The sequence below is a fragment of the Solanum stenotomum genome, chromosome 12, assembly GCF_019186545.1.
Source record: "Solanum stenotomum isolate F172 chromosome 12, ASM1918654v1, whole genome shotgun sequence".
NCBI lineage: Eukaryota > Viridiplantae > Streptophyta > Magnoliopsida > Solanales > Solanaceae > Solanum > Solanum stenotomum.
In genome coordinates, this window is record NC_064293.1 from 39,078,897 (window position 1) to 39,085,232 (window position 6,336).

The following is a 6,336-nucleotide window of genomic DNA, read 5'->3' on the forward strand; positions in this document are numbered from 1 at the left end:
TTTATAATAATAAAATTGTCCCTAATTAATACATTTAATAACAAAATAATTTTTGGTATATAAATATAGTCATTAGTGACGAAATTAGATTTTGTTCAACTACGAAATGCATATAACTTTTGAGACAACTGATATCGTCACTGATTGAAGTAAAATAATTAGCGACGATATAATTTTGTCGGTAGTAATAACCTTTTTAGTGACAAAACATACTATTATCTACAAAAAAATACCTTTTACGACAAATGAATTTGTCACAAATGTTTATGCATTTGGGGACGATTTTTCTTTTTGTAGTTAATATAATACTTTTAGCGATGGAACACTAAATCGTCTTTGTATACTTTTAGAGACACACATTTAGTGACGAATTATTTTTCGTCTCACAAGATTTTTAGTGACGAAATATGATTTATAAATGACGAAATTATTTGTCCCTGATAATCGAATTTGTTGTAGTGAGAAGAGTAGAAAACTTTAAAATATCGTAGTTTAAAAGTGAGAGAAAACCCTCTATTTATATCTAACAAATAGTGTATTTATAGGTGCTAATTGTTCCTTATCAAAAAAGTTACAGCCTTTCGAAAAAATCACTGCTCATCGACTAAATCACAACATTTGGCAAAAAATCACAACTCATTAGAAAATGCACAACCCTTCGGAAAAGTCACAACTCATCAAAAATGTCAAAACCCGTCAAAAAAGTCGCAACCCTTTGAAAAGGTCATATCTCTTTGAGAAAATCACAACCCTTTAATATGAAAGGGTATCTACATTTAATATAAAAACAAATAATTAAATTAATAAATAAAATAAATTGAGTATTTTTAATTGGGGGTATTATAGTAATTCAACATTTACTTTAGGAGTTTATGCTTTTAAGGTAGTGTGTGTATATATATATACTAGACAGGTATGTGCCCGTGCTAAGCACGGGCCCAACGCTGCAACTTATATTTATACAATTATACGAAATTAATTGTGTCAATAGCTGCGACGCAAAAGAAAATCAACTAATTTGATTCAACTTTAAAGATGAAATGCATCCTGCACCTTTACCGATTTGAGTCGCACAAAAACATTTACATCAATTGATTTTGCAGATTCCTATGCTACTATATTTTTTTTCACTTATACCTGATCAACTTCATTGTTGATCGGACAAATATACTAATTCATACACATTTGTCTATACAAATAAATGTTTTAAGTTCAGATTTGAAAGTTTTTGAAATTACGTCCGTCTATTAAAAATTTCCCTGATTGTGGATCATAGAATCTCTCAATTAAACTAATAATTGTGGACTTGCCACTTCCGCTTCCACCAACTAAAACAGTAAATTTTCCGTTTGGGATTAACAATGAGAACTCGTTGAGTATTCTCACTGTTGATCTGCTTGGATAGTTAAAACATACATGTTTTTATCTCTATATCTCCACATATGTCATCAAAAATTATTCCACTGTTGTACACATCAATCTCTAAATTTCTGTTTATAGTCTCAAGCATCTTGAAAGCACCAGCACCAGCTTTCCCTGCTGCAAATGCAGCAAAGCAAAGAGATGCATCACCTATTGACCTAAAACAAAAAGAGAAGAATATATGTAAATATGGATCATCACATTAAAAAAAACGTGTTTGAAGATTCATCACATTAAAAAAATGTGTTTGAATATGCATCACATTAAAAAAATGTGTTTGAATATTCATCACATTAAAAAAACGTGTTTGAAAATTCATCGACACTCACATTGAAGCAGTTAACACGGCTAGAGTATGGTCAAGACTGAACCTCCTGTGTAATCTTTCTCCAAGATCATCTTTCCACCATACCACAAAGCCAAAGCATAATTGCAGAAGAGAATAAATTGGGACGATCAAACGCCTAAGCCACTTGCAAGTACTTCATCTATACCAGATCTGTATGCCTTTTGTAAGGACTTGTTATACTCCTCGAGAACCTGTTTTTCATCTGTGAATGATGCAACTTACAAACATAAAGTGAGATTTAAATGAGAGAGATAGGTTTTGTGGAACAATAAGTGAAACCATAACAAGTGCTAGAAGCCACCCCTTGATGAACCCAATACCAAATGATAAAAATGTCACCAGGCATTTTCCCAATAACTTCCATGTATACGCTTTTTAAATACAACACCCTTAGTCGCAACAGCTTGTCGGTCTACAGTAAGCGTCCAACAACCTACCTCTACCAAACAAATAACACAATTTTTTAGTAACTTTTGCTATTAATTCATACTTGCAAACAATCAACACCTTAACCATTATGCAAACCTTTAACTTATATCAAGACGCGTCAACACTGATATATATATACCTACAAAACTAAACTAAAATTTCGGCTGGGGCAAGTGTAGCTACGACCCAGCAGCCACTGCTAGATAACAAGTTTTTCAAGCTACTCATGTTCACAAAGCCTATTTTCACCTTGGTAATATTTTTATGTACAACTACTTCTCATTCTATACATTGAAGAATAACACTGGTCTCTTCTTTTGAGAGCTGAAAAATTCGAAGCTTTCCACCTAAATTTTTTTTTGAAACTGGTAACATGTATTCTTCAGCATTAAGGATATGTTGTCCACCTCCAAAAGTGTGCTTACATAGATAGCTAATTACCACAAGCCTAGAAAATCCACTATATGTATTTCATTTACTATACATTTCTCTTTACACCAAAAACATAAAGTAGAAATGTATTTCCCTTTGATCTTTTGAATGGAGTTTGATCTTCCTTTGAAAATTCTCTTATTCATTTCCTTTCATACAATCACTTGAACAAACTGGATAATAATAATATGAATGATGAATCATGAAAGCATTAAATTAGATTAAACAAACAGAAAAACACAAGAAAAAGGGCAGGTGAAGCAAATCTTGAACTTGGTCAATGCGTTAATGTGAAAAGAGCCAAAACTTACAAATGGCCTTGGCCAACTGGCTCTCCACGAATTCCCTTTTTGTATTACTCCTATCTCCAACGTCAAGATAAGTCTTTTTGAGGTTATCTGTACATTTTTGGGGAAGATCTATGCATAGTTACAGCTCTTCAATCTCCATTTGACTTATGTCAACTAAGAAATTGTGACTTAAATGTCCATGATATTTGTATCTAAATGAAGTTTTTCCTGAGCATCGAAGCTACATGTAGTTCAAATGCAAACACAATTCCTAATTAATAATGAGCAAAGAAGAAAGAAGAAGACATATTTATCTAAATTAGAATATGCAAACTTGAAAAAAAAAAAACAAGTTGATACATGCATACATAGTATACAACAGAGAGATGAAAAATGGATGAACTTGAATTTTCAATATCTACATCTATTATTGAAAAAAGAAAGAGCAGGAGCAGAGAAGCTTTGAGGAGATAATGGTGAAGAAATAAGTAAACCCAACTCCTATTAATATAAACTGGAGTTCTTGATGACTCAATCATCAGTTTGCAATAAGATTGCAAACGTTAAATCTACTCCAATTTGGTTGCTCTATAAGAAACTGACCAACAAAAAATTGTAAGATCACGATCACACGGCGATCAAAATAAGGCCCATATCTTCCAAAGGTATAGGAGTGACAACAAATATCATCTATGGAATTGGAAGAGTGGACAGATAATTTGTTTATCTTTGGGTCATATTGTTCAAAAATTACAGTAACAAACAGATTGTAATAAAAGATACATTTTACATATCTTTTAAAGGAGCGCTAAAGTTAACTAATGAAAAAATCGTGATCTTGAGTGATAAAGCGGCTCTCTTTCTTTTCAGCATATATTTTTTTAGTAATAGTTCTGCATATCTACTTAATAGTTATTCAATTTACAGTAATCTGTTATTTTCTTAAGGATGAATCAGCAACTATAAGAAAATATATGTCTGAATTGCCGTAGGGGAAAACATCATTCTTTACGTCAATTGAAGCTAACATCAACGTGTTCCCAGCTCAACTTTGTTAAACCTCTTATCATAGCCTTTACAACAGTTAACCTAAAGGTAGTATCTATTACTGTCACTAATAAAATGAAATAGTCAAATAGGAGAGTGGGGATTGACAATCATTATCTAACAAAAATGGCTGATATTAGAGAATAATCAACCGTACAACGTTGATGTTATTCATTATTCCACCAACCAAACGCGAGATAAAATAATTTTCTTTCGGTATAATGAATCAAGATGAAACAATGAAAAATTGAGCCCCACTAAATTCACATTGTGCTTAGCACCTCTGCGGTTTATTGTTGATTTCATGAGCACCCCTGCAATTTTTATATATATAAGTTGGTTGCTAGATGCATTTGTTATTTGTGATCCAGGGATGCTGATTTAAGGCATGTGAGGTTGAATTATGATGCTGATATGCATGTCTCCACACGAGTGATGGAAACTTTTGGATAATACTTATTTTCATTATCTACTAAAGACGTTTCTGTTTTCATCCTTGTGTAGTATAAGTCTGCAGTACCTATAGCACATTGAATCAAGGTTTAATTCCAATACATTTATGGTCTATGTATATATATACATTTGAGCTCTCCATATATTTTCTTTCACTAACATCTTATATTTTGCAAGTATTTAGCTCTCGAGTTTGCTTTTACTGGGAAAATTGGTTGAAAGTGTATGATGTCATCTCTCTTGGAATTATGCTTTGGAGATTATAATTGGAAGACGGTCAATTGATAAAGCTCAACACTATGTCGACTGGGTAAGTTGGTTTGTGAATTGTGCAATAATATGGGAAAGCTAGATTTTGTTAAGATATTTCTTGTGCATATGCGTAGCATTATTGTCTTTTCTCAATATTCATGAAGAATAAGGACAAGAGGGTTAATACACTATATGATAATTTTGGTGGATTAGAGCTTCCTGATAGCTATTAAATGGATGAAATTGTTACTTATAGTTGGTTGTGCATTGCTATTTCTATCTAATATATCGATGGGGGGTTTTGAAGTTGTTATCAAGATTTTTGTCTATAATGAGAAGTTGGAGATGAGCCTTGAGCCTTTTCTCAAAATTAGATGGCATATTTGAACTTTTTTTCTAATTTATTTATCATGCAGTATTTTATTCAACTATCAGAATAAAATATCAGAATTTTGTAAGTTAGATTAATTACCTGAGCAATACAAGACATATTTCTTTCTCTAACCTAACCTGATTAAGAATACAGTATTAAGCTTTTACTATCTCGTGTCATGAAAAAAACAACTGTTAAGCCAACATAATAACAACCTTTGGTACAATTATCATTTTCAAATTGCAAGAGAGAGCTCTACTACCACCAAAATAGAGTTGAGATACCATATATGGAATAAGCCAAACATAATATGGGGATTGGAGAATTATACTTACTTGTACCACGTCGAAATATCATATTTTGTTTTTCCCACCTCCAATGTGACGGGAGTATGTAACCCCCATTTAGATTTTTGAGCCTTTGTCTTTCTAAATCGAACCTGTAGAACTTCATAGTTCTTTCTTTCTTCTTTGTCAACGCAAAAAGACAGTTGCAAAGAATGACCTTAGCCTAATCAGAAGTCATATTCTTTTTATCCAGTTTTATGTTTCCTCTCATTATGTGCTACTTGTCTTTTTCATCATGACAAAATACCTAAAATTAATTGAAAGACGAAAAGAGCTGAAATCATAGTTTGAAGATCATGTAGAACGAATAAATTTCTATTATATAGATTGACAAGTAGCAATTCCTATTACTCAATTAGAGGGGAAGGGGTTAGGGTTAGCGTATATTTCTCGAGAAAGAAAGGAGCGAAAAGAGAACAAAAGAACTTACTCTGCACATGAAAGGAGAATACTCGAGCCAAAACTGAAAAATATCTGGAATGCACAAACTATAAAAAGAGCTCTGTGGAAGCGTAGAATGGCTTCTAGAAAGCACGGGATAATATATAACTACCAAGAAAAAACAGCTTTTGCGTTCTTATTACAAATTTGCCCTTAAATAAGTAACAGCTTTTGCGTTCTTATTACAAATTTGCCCTTAAATAAGTAACAAAATTGCCAAAATGCCACTGGTCGTCTCATTCATCACATTTCTATATTATAATAATAATATACTAGATATAGGACCCCGTGCCAGCACGGGGCCCAATATATATATATATATATATTTATTTTAATTTATGTCATATTATGGAATTTGAGAAGTTATTGAAATTTTTATATAATTTTAAAAATATTTTAAATTTTTAGCTATTGTGATTTGTAGTACTTTTTTTTAACATAATTTTGAAAAAAATATTTATTACTCTGTTTGTTCTAATTTATGTGGCACACGCAGAATTT

General features: G+C 31.9%; 1 long non-coding RNA gene across 1 annotated transcript; it reads right to left on the reverse strand.

The window, feature by feature from the left end:
- Positions 1–1,044: 1,044 nt before the first annotated feature.
- Positions 1,045–5,996, reverse strand: LOC125846440 (uncharacterized). The gene is made up of 5 exons (XR_007444361.1): positions 5,825–5,996; positions 5,383–5,641; positions 2,944–3,163; positions 1,752–1,973; positions 1,045–1,580 (listed from the first exon to the last, which is right to left on the reverse strand). It is a non-coding gene; the product is annotated as an uncharacterized LOC125846440 (long non-coding RNA).
- Positions 5,997–6,336: the final 340 nt, after the last annotated feature.